The sequence below is a fragment of the Camellia sinensis genome, chromosome 8 (assembly GCF_055761805.1).
Source record: "Camellia sinensis isolate YWXY chromosome 8, ASM5576180v1, whole genome shotgun sequence".
In the NCBI taxonomy this organism is placed as follows: domain Eukaryota; kingdom Viridiplantae; phylum Streptophyta; class Magnoliopsida; order Ericales; family Theaceae; genus Camellia; species Camellia sinensis.
This window is the reverse complement of record NC_138968.1, coordinates 158,211,273-158,228,686: the sequence shown is the minus strand read 5'-3', so window position 1 is coordinate 158,228,686 and position 17,414 is coordinate 158,211,273. Positions and strand designations below refer to the sequence as shown.

Genomic DNA, 17,414 nt, shown 5'->3' with positions numbered 1-17,414 from the left:
GAGAGAGAGAGAGAGAAAGAGTTCATACATACATACAAACCAAACAGAGCATACAGCTCATGGTTACATAGCGAAATAGAAAGAAGAGAGGCTGAAAAGAGAGAGAGAGCGAGAGCATACCTGCAGTTTGGGGAATCGTCGGAGGAGGGACTGCTTTTTCGTTCGCCTTGGTGGACTATCGTCGTCGCTTGGTTCGTCTTTCTCTTCAGATTTGAGCTTCTACAATGATCTGGCCTTGAACGAAGGGCCCTCTTCATCTTCACTCTTTGATGTAGCTGAATAGCTCTAGCTACTACACCCTGTGTGATAATAGCTCTGCAGATATTCCCATCAATGTTTGACATAAAGCGAGGGATGAAAACGATATAAACAAAATCAAGGAGGGGCAAAATGGTCATTTTACACTACAGCTGGCAGACTTCACGTGCAGCTACTGTACATAGATTTTTAGGGTGGCTTTTTGGCTTTTTTAATAACTTTTTGGCTTTTTGGCTAAACTGGAGGGTTCCCAAACGAGGCCTTAATTGGGTGTCCTCCAAATTTTTAAGTACCCTTAACTTCATATTCACCACCACCATTACTCAACTCATTACACTTCCAAAATCTGCTACCGCAACCACACCATACCTACGACTGGACAATGACATCCAAGATGGGATTACACAGAATGATCATCTGGACCCACATTCGCTGCACTCTCAATCACCACCACCACCTTTATCAGTTCAATCATCATTAGAGAAACACATGGAGTTGAGCAGCCAACTCGAGACTATATTGTTCGACAAAGAGGTACCGCTGTTTCACCGCCTTCAAAGTACTACTTGGATAGAATTGAAGCTACTATTTAAACTCGCTGCTCCGGCAATTTTTGTAAGTATGGTGAGCTTTGGCATGTCAACACTACAAGAATTTACACAATTTGCGACCACTTTTGCCGACCAAAAAAATTTTGGTCGCAAAAAAATTCCATTTGCCGACCAAAACTAAATTTGGTAGCTAAAAATTCAGATTATTACCGACTAAAATTTTTGGTCGCAAATAGGTAATTTTTGGCGACCAAATTACACTAGTTGTCGCCAAAAATATGGGCGGAGAATGACATTTAAAAGGGAGCTGTGTATGCTACTTTAGCGACTAAACAATTTTGGTCGCTGATACCAAAACGACGTCGTTTTGGTATCGAAATTCATTACCCGACCATCAGTTTGGTAGGGGATAAATTTACTAATTCAAACACACAATGAAAAAATGGTATTTACGCGCCTCTTTCACACCTCAGGCGAATTCGATCAAACCTCATTCGCGCCAATCACCTCACTTTACCCTCAACCTTGCCGTCCTCAGTCAGCGCCTCCCCACCATCTGCGCCTCCGTCCCTCTTCGCCATTTCTGTTTCGTCTTGGGGATTTCTGATTCATCTAGGTATTTTTTTCAACTTATAATAGTTTCTGTCTGTTTATATATCTGTGTCTCATTTTTTCTCTTTGATTCCTCATACGCGTCTTGTTCTACAATCACTCACCCACCAGGGCCCTCACCATCGCGATTTGTCGGAGGATCTTCTACTCGCCCTAAAAATCAATTTCAGGTATAAATCCTCTGTATCACTCTCATGAACTCAGTCTCTGCCTGTGTCTCCCTCTCACTGTCAATGTTTGTGTTGATGTTTGGTACTGGGATATGTCGATTATAAGATTTCATGTTGTTGTTTGTGAACTCCCCCAATCTGTGATGTTGTAGTGTTTTTTTGCTGCTATTTCTTTAAGTATCCCTGTTTAAAATATACCTAATGAGAATATAATTTTTTGGGTGCTTTTGTAAGTTATTTGTAATTTGATTTCAGAACAAATTAGTTGGTTAATAGGATTTATTCCTGAGATTTTTTAAGTACCCTTAAATGAGGCACAGGCTGTACAAGGACTTACCGTATATACCATCCTTTAGAAGTTGGAGTTGAATTTTTAAGAAGAGACAGGGTAGCACATCTTATTTTAGCTTATTAATTTCCATCTGATACAACCCCAATTCAACCCTTTCGCAGTAGTTGTGGTGGTGGCAGAAGAAGCAGAAGCAGTGCAAAATGATCCATTAATTGGTAGAGATATATTCCTGTAAATACAATGTAAAAGATAATAATTAATAGTTCATTTTTCATGTTAATCAAATCACACCAAAGAAAAAGCATTTTACGTATAAAACTCGAATATATAGAAAACACAAACCTTGCAACATTTGGAGGTTGAGTGACACTCAAGCTCTTGCTACAGTAAGGATTACCACTAGCAAACCAATTCCCATTTTTGTGGTTTGATTTAGATTGAGCCAATGATATGACAATGTCTTGCTTATTCAACTGGTGTTCCCTTTATTTGATCAGTAATTCCTTGAAATATGCTTTCACGAACCGCGGCACTGTTAAGACTATGATAGTTACTCTCCTTGAAATTTACTTGGCTTTTCCTTTACTTTTCAGTCATATAGAAAAGGAAAACTGACTAAAAGTTTGAAACAAGGCTTTGAATAAAGGCATGATTGGTAGACGAATCAATATTGAGAGTCGCAATGAAAATATGAGGAGTATCAAGTATTATGTATCTTAATCGGGTGATGCAATGATGAATTTTAAAAAATTCATCAGCCATGAAGAAAGTGTTTTATAGCAGCCAAATTAGCTATGATTGAGTTGCTAATAAGTTATGAACATGAATTGGCTGATATGAAAATAATTTAAATCCCATATCAGTATCAAGAGACCAAAAAAAATAAACTAATAATATCAACCTACATGTCTATCGCTACTCTAAATTTGATCTTATAAAACAATAATTAATGTAGGGGTTGATTCTTGTTTTTCTTAAAGATCAGTGAATGGTTTAGGGTTTAATAGATTGTTAAAACAAGACTTCTTTACTAGCTAAAATTGTTGCCTCATGAGCAACCACTTCCCTAAATTATCAAACTTCTAGTGATCGAAAAATTGTGATGACATTTAAGGGGGGAAAAGGACTAGGACACAAAAGGTGTTAAGTAAATAGTGAAAATCAATAGCTATTAAGTTGTTGATAACATGTAAACCTGTAAGGACTAATCCAAGGATCAAGTTGCATTAAAAGCTGCCTAGAAGGAGGGCTTTTTGGAACCCAACTCAGATCCCTTCCATCAATGTAGCATGAAAGTGGCATACCGCCTTGGTTCTCCATCTCCACCTAATCAAGATTGATGTTAGATGTAGTATAATAAATTATAGTACAACAAAATTTACGCACCCAAGTAGAAACCATAATTAAAAGATGATGGTGCAGTGCTCAAATTTATAATTTGCACCTGAGTGTTGGGTTGGCTTTGTAAGGAAGAATAGCTACCACTCAATGCATTCTGGCGAAAAAAGTAGACAAAGAATCAATTGCAACATTCTGAACAAAATTTGACTAAGTGGTATCATATGAACAAATATTAGATGTAATGCTGACACCATCCTACTTGGTATCATAGGAGATTAATGTGCACGAGCAATGGAAACTCACTTTTCTTGCTACCACTTTTTCCAAAGACTGTTTCAAGTTTCTCTCGCACCACATGAGTTGATGTAGATAGGGTTCTTGCTCTGGGAGCAGTTCATAATCCCTACAGAACATCGAAAAAAAGAAGGGATCAATATCACAATATTAAAAGAAATGGAAAAAACAATTGTTAGAATATCTACACAGAGAGGAACCTAGTTCTGATGAACCTCACCTGATATTAGCCTCCAAAATCTGTAATTCTAATGTCCTTTTTTTATTTGTAGCTCAAGGTTCTAAAGTAGAAACACAATCAGAGTTAGTATTGAACAAGTTTATCCTAAATTAAAGATATTGTGTGTATATGTGTGTGTTGTAATGTTGTATGTATATATGTTCTGGTGAAGATTTACTTACTTCAACTCTACATTCAGTAGATTGGAGAATCCATTTGGTACAAGAAAGCAACAATGCAACATAAGCCCATAAAATTTAATTAGAAAATATTCATTTAACAAAAACAAAACAACACAAAAGTGATTTACAAATATGAATCATAAGCAACATATTAAACATCAACAAGATTTGAACTGACCCTTGGACATCATAACTACCGAATATTATAAAACAAAATCCAATTTCCAACCCTAACATAAAAATTGGAACACAAAACAAAACTAACATAAAAATCCTAGCTACCTTTGCCAATTTTTTTCAAAAGTATTATTATTATGTAGCTCTCTTTTGGATCCCAGAAAATGGTTGGGTTATGTGTCTCATTAAGAGCTTTGGGAAGACAATTGTAGCAAGATTTAATATATATATTATGAGCCATTACTTTACATCTCATTTGGGACATCTAGACAAGATATATAGTTATTATTTATTTTGCCTCATAAGTAAGAGTTCAACTTAGACCATTTTGTCGTGCTTTGAACCGGATTTGACATATTTATATATTTGTATTTTTCATAGCCATTCATAATCTCGTGCTCTTGATTGGTTGTTTTTTATTTTTATTTAATGTGTCGCTCTTCATTTCTAAGTTCAAATAAAATGATACGAAACATGATACCAGCAAATTAAGTGTTATGAAGATAATTTTTTATATGCATATTACCTATTTACCTCTTGTAAACTCTCTCTATTGTGAGTGGGAGTTTTGTACACTTATAAAGTAATTAGCATCTATGTTTTTTTTTGCCTATTATGCAAATCGGCACAACAAACACCATGTACACACCATATTTACAAAAATTTATGCTAATGATCACCCAATGATTAGTATTAGTCTTGATATACGTGCTAAATATGTATCAAAATATGTAAAAAGTGCTTAGTATTCTAACTATTTTGGTATTACCTCCCCCTAAAGACAGACCATAAGTTGTCGTTAGCATGATCCGTTGAAAAATAAGAGTGGATCTTATTATTTTATATATATGATAGGTCCTATATTTATACATATGGTTCGTACGTAGGAGGTAAAAAGAAAGGGGGGTAAATATTCATGTATCATTGTCTTAGTCATCAAACCAAGACATACTCTATGAGGATGAACTGTCTAGTACAAAATCTGACTCCATTTTCATTTGGCAGACTTAGCTCTAACAGCATTACACTCTGGTATGTTGATCTTCCACTATTCTGTTCTGCTGATCTGTTGTGGCAGTCCAATCTTCCACTATTGTGGCAGTCTAAATATTCTGTTCCACTATTCTGCTCTAACAGCATTAACTCTTCCACTATTGTGGCAGTCCAATCTTCCACTATTCTGTTCTGCTGATCTGTTTCCCCTGCTGTTGGGTTCCTCTGCTATGTTGATCCATAAAAGAAAATAAAAAAAAAAACTCAGATTATTGCTGCTACCTTTGCTAGTCTGTTAAAAAGAGGGTCTGAGGGTTGAAGCTGTTAGTCCTGGTAATTGTCTGCTAGTCTGCTAATAGTGTTGTTGATCTGTTAGTTTGCCAATATTCTTGGAATTACTCTTCCATTGAGTGTAGCTGGCTGCTTTTGTTGGGCTACTTGAACTAAATTCTCGACATACATTAAATGTGTTTAGTCTAATTATATGAAATTGCTGAGATATGTTGTATGTTTTCCAAATTAATAGTGTAATTTATTTATTTACAACTCAAATGTTGTTCATGTATGTAGAATAAGCTCTTTTACTCTGCTGATTTTCAACTATTCGCTGTCCCTTGTTGGTCCGAATCTGTCCTTCCTGTTACTGTTAGCATATTTCATTTTGTAGTTTCTAACACTTTCTGTAATATTATGTACTTATTGTAATGGTTGTCTTTAACCTTTCAGATGGCCCAAATAGACAAGGGTTGGATGACAATAAAAAATAGATTAAGTAGTAAGGAGTATCAAGAAGGGGTGAATTCATTTATTGAATTTGCGATGAGAAATGTAGGCTTGGAGGATAAGTTTCGGTGTCCATGTATTGATTGCTTGAATGACAAAGAACATACGATCCACGTTATTAGGATTCATTTGATTCGAAGAGGGATATCTCTTTCTTACAAGACCTGGGTGCACCATGGGGAACTTGTTCCCGTGGTTGAACCTCTCATACCGAATGAAGGTCTCCATGACATATATAGTGAAATTGTAGGCGAAGATCAGGATGATGGGGATGATTTGGCTACTATGTTGGAAGAGGTTTGTAGGGGTTTTGCATTGGATGATGAACGGGATGAATTACCTGCTACTTTTGAGAGTGTGGATGGGCGAAACTTTGATAAGTTATTTGAAGATGCTCAACGTAAACTATACCCGGAATGCACAAGGTTCACTGTGTTGTCATTTATTATTAAGATGCTTCACATTAAGATGTACAACAAGTGGAGCAATAAGTCATTTGATATGGTTATGAAAGTTTTCAAGGACACACTACCTGAGTGTGATGAGATTGTTCCATGGACCATATATGCTGCGAAAAGATTCTTACGTGACTTGGGTTTGGGCTACGTTCCCATTCATGCTTGTAGGTATGATTGTGCACTATTTTGGAAGGAGCATGCAAATCTTGAAAATTGCCCCAAGTGTGAAGAGCCTAGATACAAGTTGGACAACGGAAAGGGTAAGAAGATCCCTCACAAGATATTGAGGTACTTTCCATTGACACCAAGATTGAAGAGATTGTATATGTCCAAGAAGACCGCTACAGATATGAGATGGCACAAGGAGAAACGTGTGGATGATGGAATCTTGAGGCATCCAGCTGATGCTGAGGCATGGAAAGACTTTGATCGACAACATCCTATGTTCGCCATGGATCCACGAAATGTAAGGCTAGGGCTCGCCACCGATGGTTTCAATCCATTCGGAAATATGAGCACATCATACAGTATGTGGCCCGTTATCCTAATGCCTTACAACCTCCCACCATGGAAGTGTATGAAAGAGCCTTTCTCCATGATGTCATTGCTTATTCCTGGACGATCGGCTCCTGGAAGAGATATCGATGTTTACTTACGGCCATTGATTGAGGAGTTGAAGGAGTTATGGGGGGATGGGGTGCGAACTTATGATGCGAAAAACGAAGAGTCATTTAGAATGCATGCTGCACTGATGTGGACCATCAACGACTTCCCTGCCTATGGGAACATGTCCGGGTGGACTACTAAAGGTTATTTGGCTTGTCCCACTTGTAATGAGGACGCATCATCACAAAGGTTAACAAGTAAGATAGGGTACATAGGTGCTCGTCGTTACTTGCCCGAGAACCATAGATGGCGAAGGAGCAAGTTGTTTAACGGACAAAGTGAGGTTAGGTGCAGACCGTTGGAGTTATCAGGGGAGCAAATATTAGAGCAAATTCAGACTGGGACATACAAGCCGTTTGGAAAACATCCAAATAACAGGAAAAGACAAAGGGACGAAAATCCAGTGCTGAATTGGGCAAAGAGAAGCATTCTGTTTGAATTGCCTTACTGGAAGACGCTTAAGCTTCGACACAACCTTGATGTCATGCACATAGAGAAGAACATTTGTGACAATTTGATAGGGACACTATTAAATGTGGATGGGAAGAACAAGGACACAGAAAAAGCACGGATTGATTTAGCAAATTTAAAAATTCGGAAGGAGTTACACCTACAGAGTCGTGGTGATGGGTCATTTGTGAAGCCTCCAGCTGTGTACACATTATCCACGAAAGAAAGACAAGGCTTTGGTGCTTTTTTGAAATCAATCAAGTATCCTGATGGTTATGCAGCAAACATCTCCAATTGCGTGAATATTGACAGTGGCAAAATCTCAGGCCTCAAAAGTCATGATTGTCATGTGCTTGTACACCGACTACTTCCGGTTGGGATGCGCGGGTATCTTAACAATGAAATTGGTACGACTTTGTTTGAGTTAGGAAATTTCTTCCAACAATTGTGTTCAAAGACGTTGAAGGTGACCGATTTACAGAAGCTAGAGGATCAAATCATACTTGTACTTTGCAAGCTTGAGAAGATTTTCCCTCCAGCTTTCTTTGATGTCATGGTTCACTTGGTTGTTCATTTGCCGCGCGAGGCAATACTGGGAGGGCCAGTGCAATATCGATGGATGTACCCAATTGAACGGTAATTATTTATGCTCTTACCATATCACTGTCTTCAACCTTTAATGGTAGTCTATATTTTGGCAATGTAGTATGGACATAGTAAGAATGAATCACCATATACTAACAATGAATCGTGTTACACATTAGTTGACAGGTTCATATGAATATGTCTATCAGTGTAGCTGGGCCTAACTTATGAATATGAATATCTCCTGATTTAGACATAATTGGTCTAATGATTATATTAAAGAAAATAAATCCAAAAAAGGAGAAAATGGCATATGAATATAATGTCCAAACAATTTAGCGCTTGTACACGTATACAAAACTCAACTTCTTGTGACTGATTAGAAGGTCTGTGTTATCTGTGCTCTTTAATCGATTTAGCGTTCAAGCAAATAACTTTTCTGGACTGCTCTACCCTTAGTATATAAAGTATGAGATTTAGACTAGGATACACTGTGGTTGAATACACTGTGGTTGACATAATTTTGCATCCATTCTTCCGTGTTTGATTGATTTTGGTAAATACCCTCTTTAGAGCTTTCGAAATTCCATGTTCCAGAAGCTAAAGCATACAGTTCAGGATTCACACGTCCAATGCTGTAAATAAATTAATTATTTTAGAAAGATAAATTTCATAATGTCAAAGAAAAGTGCAGTAATGCAGTGGCATGGTAGCAAGATATAGTTTATACGACATTCTCAAATGTAACTACAAATTTAAATATCAAATAGCAAAGCAAGCTCTTAAGAAAATGAAATCAAAGACATAACTTTTAGATGTTCAAATACAATACCAGTGAAAGCAAAATGAAAAAGTTAAATCATACCGGAAAAGGATTTTATTTCCAGAGTGACGGTGTTTGCTATACCAACAATGCAAAACAGTTCTACAAAAACTGGCAATAGAATGGAAACAAAATTCTCATGGTCGACAACTTCAATTTCTGAAAAGTCTGATTTTTCATTTATTTTTTGGCATGACAAAAACATAACCATCCAGATGTTTAAAACAAATCCAACGAAATTGCAACACTGGTCATGTAGTGATATCAATAAACTTCATGCCACTGTGCTTCATTTCATTTGATTGCCAGTAACTACTTAAATTATATTATGTCCACTGAATATTAGCACCCAAAAAAAAAAAAAAACCCTTCATGTGTAGAAAATAATGATACACTAGAAAAGGAAAAGAGGCATATGGATAAAGATGTGGAGTGCACATGAAGAAACTAGCTCCGTATCTTCTAAATTCACCAAGGAAAATCATATGAAGCTATAAAATTTCAACTTTACCATCCTCAACTCTAATAAATGATTGAGCACATGGAGACCCTTTTAGAAATTTCACATCTCTGGATAGAAATGTTTCTACTAATTCAATGGTCCACCATCACTAGTGAAGCATATTATCTAAAAAAAAAATTTAATATAGCTAATATAGGAATGCTTTATATGCCAGAAACAAACACTACTGACTTGTCTACAACATATCAAGAAATTCATCTAACAATTAATTTGAAAAATCATGCAATGAAAATGATGATTCAAAAGTTAAAATTCACAGAATGCGTACACTGCACCTTCCAAAAGGAAAGGGAACACCAAGCAATGCTGACACTGTCACCGCAAAGTCAATCTGCAAAGATTGGCTTGAGTAAGTGCAAATCATAAAAGAAGCATATAATTCATTTGTTTTGAGCATAAAAACTCAACAAATCTACTATCCAAAAAGGAATGACAGTCCTAACCTGTTGAATGGAACTAATGCACACTAGTCTTCCATCCTGAAATTCAGAACACGAAAGAAAATACAACAATAGTGATAACTGTTAAAATAAAACCAACTCATACTAGGCTGATAAAAAATCAATTATCATTTAGTCTGCCAATTCATCAAGGTGTTTCTTCTATTGACAATCATCAAGGGATATTAGGAAGCACAAAGTCCACAACTACAATCAAAATATTTGTATAAGAGTTGAGACATGTCTTATTAGGTTCAATGTCATTGAGAAACAAATCAGGCATATGACTGGAAACGTTCTATGGTCATTGGAGGTGAGTCAAATGGCTGCAGAAGCCTTCTAGGAAGTAGGGTACATATGTAAGGGGTGACAAACCATTATAGGTAGGCAAGGTGCCAACTGAGGCAGCCTTAAGAATATAGAGAACAACAATATTGGAGAACTAAAGTCTAAAATTGGATGACCAAAGCCTCCAACTAGTTTTAGAGAGATGGATAAGATTTACTTGGAGATGGAGGTGGCCTTCACATAGAGGCACTTGCTGAGGCACTTGCTTAGGCACTTCACATAAATTAGGATTTCTTAGTCTTGATCTTAATTAGTTAAGTTAAAGCAAGGAAATTAACCAACTAATGAACTTTCCAACTCTTGCCCTATTTTACCAAATAAAAACTTAGGACCAAAGCCAAACAAATAGAAGAAAATCTGCAGCAAACGTTAGAAGAAGCTAGAAAAGAGGAGAAGAAAGGAGAAGAAAAGAGAAAGAAGAGAGAAAAGAGGGAGGACTCAAGAACTTCAACAAATCTAACCTAAAAAGTGTTCTAAGGTATGATTTCTATCCTAAATCCTATAGCAGACCTTCCTAACATCTAAGATTGAAAAGAAACTAGGATCAATTTGGTTTAAGAATGAAGAAATTAAAATGAAGGACTAGGCATGAAGCTTAGGAATTTCAATCTTGATATACGTAATTTTTGATGATCTTGATACATTTGGATCCTTACTTCCATATCTTCTTTTGATTTCAAGATATTTACATGTTTGAAATCATGTTTTAAAGACAGAGCAGATTTTTGAAGATGAGTTTAAAGGAAACTATATTCAAGAATTTCATAACTTGAACCATGGATTTGATCTTTGAATCTTAGAATTTTATTGTGTTTTGATGTTTTGATTTGGAAAACAATCATATTTTCATATTCATCATTGATTTTACATGTTTTAGGTCAAGTTCCATAAGTCCCAACTCAAGAAAAATGGAAGAAAACAGCCTAGGAACTTGCTGAATTTTGAACAGATAATTTGTGCCCAGAACCGCACGTGCGGCGATTTCCCTAGTTCACAGTTTTGATTCTGAAAAAAAGGCAGGTGCAGGTTGCACCTGCCGTAACCATCCCACACGTGCGGATTGGCTCCTGCACATGCAAAAAACCCCGATTTTGTCTATGCTTTTGTTTTGTAACCTTCTTTCACATAGGACTCTTCTTGTATGCATTTGACATTTAGTTAAGGTTTGAATTAGACCTAGAACAATGCTAGAACACTTGAGAGAATTTAAGGAAAACATTTAACGAAGCTTAGACAACTGATTTGTTATGTGTATACATGTAAGTTAGGGATTTCAATGCTTTGCTCTTGTTTGTTATGTGTAACCATCCCATAATGGGAACAAGCTCCACATTCCAATCAAACTCAGGGCTGCTGCTATGAATTAGCTCACTCAAACAGTGGTTCTTCATGAGGATCCCAGTTCTGATGTTGTGGCCTGCTGCTGTATAGAGTTAGAAATGTTGCCTATTGCTGTTCTGTTGCCTACTGCTGTGTGTCACAGGGGAGTTTTGAAATGCCTGCTGCTGGATTGTTTTGGGGGACTGCAGCAGAGGGGTTTCTTGCTGAATTGTGTTGGTTCAGTATTGTTTTCCTGTTGTGGATATTTTAATAGTGCAAGGGGTGATTGTTGCCATTGCTTGATCCTTAGGAATGTGTTTTGTTGTGGATTTGGGTTTTTGCAGTCCTTGGGAGGACTTGTTTAGAGATTGGTTTTTTTCTTTAAATATCATAGATAAATTTTGCACCTAAGGTTTATGAAGTGATGTTCTTTCTTTTTCATTAAATTTTGCACCTAAGGTTTATGAAGCGATTTTCATTATTTAAATGTGTTCTTTCGTTTATGAAGTGATGTTCTGTTTCATTAAATTTTGCACCTCGCTGTAATTAAATATCACTGTAACTACATATTTTTAGCCTTCACATTACATAATTGCAAGTTTCTTATTTGGTTTGCATTGATTATAGGATACATTTGAAATAGGGGATAATTATGAGGACAATGCACTATCCCAGCAAGTTGTGGAAAAGAAGTGTAACGTGTTACATAAAGATTGGAAGTGCAGAATGAAGAAGAAATGGGAGAAGCTTGTGGATGCGGGAACTAATCCCTATGCTCATCCATACAAAGGAATCAAATTAGATGATTGGAAGTATTTGATTGACGAAGTATGGTTAGATCCTGCAAACAAGGTATGTTATGATTTAGTTATATAATAATAATGTATTAATAACAAGCTCTGTGAAATCATATAGAATGAAGGATCAAATTATCTACCTATAAAAAATAAGTATTTGACCACCTTCACAAGGCTTCTTAGTACTGTTATCATTGTTTAACTATATATGTCACAAACACCAACAATGTGGATTTTTGTATGTAACCATGACCCAAAAAAAATGACTTAGTAATTTAACTATATATGTAATAACCCGTACAATGTGGATTTTTGTAGCGTCGCTACGACGCCGGCAAACAAAATAGGAGCAAGCTACCCTACAATCACACAAGTGGGTCGCGATCTTTTCCGGCAGCAATGAGTATTGCGGTGAGATGTATTTCATTGATTTTATTACCTTTATCCACACTTGTTTCACGAATTAACCATATTACTGAAGGAGTGTTCTATGTGGTGTTTGGCAAATAACAGGTGAAGGAAAATGGTGGAGTGTTGCCAGATCTTTGTAATTTCTACAAGCACACTCATCAACACAAGAGGACAAAACAGTGGATTGATCCTATATGCGGTGATTTACATGCAAGTATTCCAATCATTTGGACACTTATACATGCAACTTTTGTGTTTGTCTTATACTAACAATATTTATATTTTACAATTATAGGAGCAAATGACAAGGGTGCGGGATGAGTCTATCGAGGCTGGAACGCCGATGAGGCAAGAGGATATATCAAGAGTGGTTCTTGGTAAGAAGAAGGGATACTTAAGAGGATTTGGGGTTGGACCAAAGCCTTCTTCTTGTGATTCTGGGTTCTCGGCTGCATCACAAGCACGTGACGAGCAATTGAAAAGGCTTACATCCGAGTTGGAGATACTGCGTGCGGAGCAGTAGAGCAACCGTGAGGAGCAACAAAAAAAAGAAGAGGAGCAACAAATGAAAGAGGCAGAGAATACAAGACAACGTGAGGACATGCAGCAGCAGCTTTTTAGACTTCAGAGCATGTTGGCACAAGTTTTGGAAAATCGCAATCCACCAAATTCTCGACAATAGATGGCTCAGTGGTAATTGGTAAGTGTGTTAAACCATATTTGATTATATTTATGTTCAAATTAAAGGCAAATAAACGTTTGATGAGAATATCATATAGAAATAGTTGTCTTTAAACTAATTTTAGTTCTAAATTTGAAAGATGGAATTTACAGAATAGTTTATGTTGACTAGAAAAGAAACTTTAATGCATTGTAATGTTCCACTGATCGAAGGATGAATAGTTAAACCAAAATTTGTGAATGTTCCACGGAAACCAAAATGTGAGAAAAAAGGAAAAAACGAGCCGGTTGGGGCAATATTGTTGGAAACAGCCTGGAAACAACCAGAGATCGTAGCGGTCACCTCGGCCTAGATCAAACAAACTTGTGAAAGCAAGCAACTATTCGATAGGACGCATGATTGGTTATGTAGGACATAAACGTGTGACAAAGTAGGCAAAATTGGGGCGTTTGGGGTCCAAAACTGCTCTGAATTGGCTCTTCTCTATTTATTCTTTTTCCTTCTTTTCTCTTCCTTTGATGGTCATCATGGTGAAGTATTGCATCAATAAAATCTGTCAGTTGGCTGCTGTCTTCATCAGCAGCAGATTGGTGCATTGTGCTGTGTTGCTGTGTAACACTGTGGCAGCAGTGTGGGTCTGCTCCTCTCTATTTCTTCTTTTTTATTCTTTCTTTTCCTCAAGTGGTTTGCATGATCTGTCTGGCTTCATAAAGATCATCCTGATCTGTCTGGATGGGCAGCAGATGGATCTGTCTGGCTTCAGTGTGTGCTCCAGCTCTGTCTGGCTTTTTCCTGAGCTGTCAATCATCCTGATCTGTCTGGATGCTTGTTTTTGGAGCAAACTGGTGGTCTATATTCTGAAATTATATATTTTTACAATTTTTGTTCGAAGAAATGTCGAATTGCACATGCTTTGAAATTACAATGTTTAAGAAACTGCAAAAGTGCACACTTCCTGTAGTGAAATTGAGAAACTTCTTGATTTTTAAATATTGCCTAATTTCTAAATTTCTAATGCTACACATTAGCAACTCTCCCAAAAATACATTACAAATCATATATCATGGATTGTGGGCCTTTTTCAAGATAATATATGACTGAGAACACCATGCATTATGTTGTATGCAAATTGTAGTGTTTGTATTTATTTTGATGGAATATGATCTTCAGGTAGTGATGTTAAATGGCATCGTTACAGAAGAAAGAATACAAATTAAACGTGAACTATATATGGTGGTGACTATCAACACCAATTAATAGTTTGTATATAGATTAATCATCGATGCATCAAATTTATTAGAGAGCTGCTATAAATTATTTTTTGTTTGCTTGCAAGTTTTTCTATCACTGATCAATACATGCATGATAAATATAATATAATATATTAGTGGTTGGTTTAGGATTGAAATCCAATTGTCACATGAAAGGTTCATTGAGGATTTCTCGGAGTTATTGATAATATGGATCAATTCCAGTTGCCATGTTGGTTTCTGTTGTGTGGCATTATTTTGGATCTGGAATGGTGGCTGATCCAATTTATTCTATACACATAAGAATGGTATTGTTTTATTTACAATTTGATAATGATAGTCATTGAATTTGCTAATGTGACCTTTGCTTTCATGGACATAATTTGTTATTTGTCCAATTTTACCTGACATTATTTCTCTTATTTTATGGTACAGATGGATGAACTCGTGCACAAAGCTGAATTGTACAGGACAAATTGGCACTTTTTGGATTTTTAGAAGGATTATATATTTTTGTATAGATGTATATAGAAAATATATTTTTGGATACACTACTACTTATATTTTTGGATGGGTGTCTATAGAAAATATTTGGTAGACAACTAGTTATATTTTTGGGTTGATGTACATGGATAAAAATTTAAAACGTGTTTAATTTTTATGCTAGATGAAATATGTAGTTTCGAATTATTTGCGGATGTAAACTTATAATAGTTGCTGACTTTAATTAAACAGGTTCAGAAATGGTTGATGTATGTATTTTGTTGAATGTTGATGATTCAATTTATTTGTTGGTTTGAATGATTTCTTTTTTTTACAGATTATATTGAATAAATTGGATGAATTATTATAAATTACAGGTTTATTTTGTTGGGTATTGGCGACCAACATTTGGTTTTGTTTTTATAGTTTTGGCGACCAATTTTTTGGTCGCAGAATGTCACAATTGGCAACCAAAAAAATATTGGTCGCAGAATGTCACAATTGGCGACCATAATTTTTGGTCGTGAAATGTCCCAATTGGCGACCAAACAAATTTTGGTCGCAGAATGTCACAATTGGCGACCAATTGATTAGTCGCGAAATGTCTCAATTGGCGACCAAAAAAATATTGGTCGCAGAATGTCACGGAGGGCGACCAAATTTTTTGGTCGCGGAATGTCACAATTGGCGACCAAAAAAATATTGGTCGTAGAATGTCACAATTGGCGACCAAAATTTTTGGTCGCGAAATGTCACAATTGGCGACCAAACAAATTTTGGTCGCGGAATGTGACAATGGGCGACCAAATTTTTTTGTCGCGGAATGTGACGATTGGCGACCAAAAATTTTTTGTCGCGGAATGTCATGATTGGCGACAAAAATTTGTGGTCGTGGAATGTCACAATTGGCGACCAAACTTTTTGGTCAGGAAAATTTCACTTTTGGCGACCAAAGTGTTTTGGTGACAAAATAAATTAGTCGCGGTAATTAAACATTTAGCGACTAAAAATTTAGTCGCGAAATCCAACTTTTGCCGACCAACCACAATTTTGGTCGCGAATTACTTTTGCCGACCCTCAATTGGCGACCAAAGTAGCGACCAAAAAAATTGGTCGCGGATAACTTTTAGCGACCAAAAATTGACTTTTAGCGACCAATTTTTTTGTTGCCAAAAGTGTTAATTCTTGTAGTGCAACCTCCACCCAGATCTTCTTCGGCCACCTCGGCGACCTTGAGCTCGCTGCTACATCCCTCCGCAACAATGGCATCCAAATGTTTGCTTACAGTCTCTTGGTACACTACCAAAAAAAAAAAGCACTTTTAGATACCTTTTTTTTAAGTCACCAAAAGTGTAATTTTGGTTGCTGAAAGCATCTGCGACACCAACAAAATTGGTCGCTAAAACCCTGTCACTAAATGATTTGGTGACCAAATAAATTATTGTCGCCTTTATAAATAAATTGGCGACCAAATATTTTAGTCACCAAAAGACTAAAATTTTGTCGCCATAAATTAACATTTAGTCACTAAAAGTAACCTTAAGCGAATGACATGTTAGGTTTTAGTGACATATAAATGCGTCGCTAAAAATATCTTTCAGCGACTAAATGATTTGGTTGTTAAATGTTGAAACTTTGGCGACCAATCAAGTTTTTGGTCGCTAAAAAAATTATTCACAAAGACTTTCAACAACAGAAACAAAGTGTCACCAAAAGTAAATTTACAACTGAAAAACCTGTCACCAAAAATTTATTATTTTTATATATATATATATATATATTTTTACAATTTCCCTCTTCAATACATAATTCATGAACTTATAAACATAAGCAAAATATAATTCAAATTAACACATTTGTGCAAAGCATCCAAAATATAAACTTAATTCAAAAGTAGTAGCATATTAAACATAAGCAAAATATCAAATCCAAAACATCCAACATAAGTTCAAATCCCTTACAATCCCAAACTTCAAACATGTAATTTCAAAAAAACTTCAAAGCTTGCAAATTCATAACAAAAACATATTACAAAATATATTCAAAAATTCAAAATGTAATCATTTGATACTCCCCGAACTATGTTCCATCCATTGCCAATCTGTCAAACATATGAAAAATATTTCAATATTAAAATGTTAATAATAAAATTCTTGGTCTCAAAACATTGGTTTCACATTATAGATGAACAAATTAGGAGCAAATTTTCCTTCGATGAATTACAAGTTTTCATTATACCAAAACCAAAAAGTAACACGTGATTCACCAGTTAAAGCTTGGCATTTATGAACTAATTACAAGCAAT

At 36.0% G+C, this 17,414-nt stretch overlaps 1 long non-coding RNA gene and 1 pseudogene across 2 annotated transcripts; one reads left to right on the top strand and one right to left on the bottom strand.

Annotated features, from left to right (window-relative positions):
* Positions 1 to 540: 540 nt before the first annotated feature.
* Positions 541 to 17,414, top strand: part of LOC114263924 (protein DETOXIFICATION 40-like) — a 50,248-nt pseudogene continuing 33,374 nt past the window's right edge.
* LOC145796728 (uncharacterized) lies at positions 8,525 to 10,025 on the bottom strand. 2 transcript variants are annotated; one of them, XR_014337224.1, is made up of 3 exons: positions 9,822 to 10,025; positions 9,654 to 9,709; positions 8,525 to 8,667 (listed from the first exon to the last, which is right to left on the bottom strand). It is a non-coding gene; the product is annotated as an uncharacterized LOC145796728 (long non-coding RNA). The 2 variants fall into 2 exon arrangements; XR_014337223.1 differs by having other exon boundaries at positions 8,526 to 8,667; positions 9,647 to 9,709.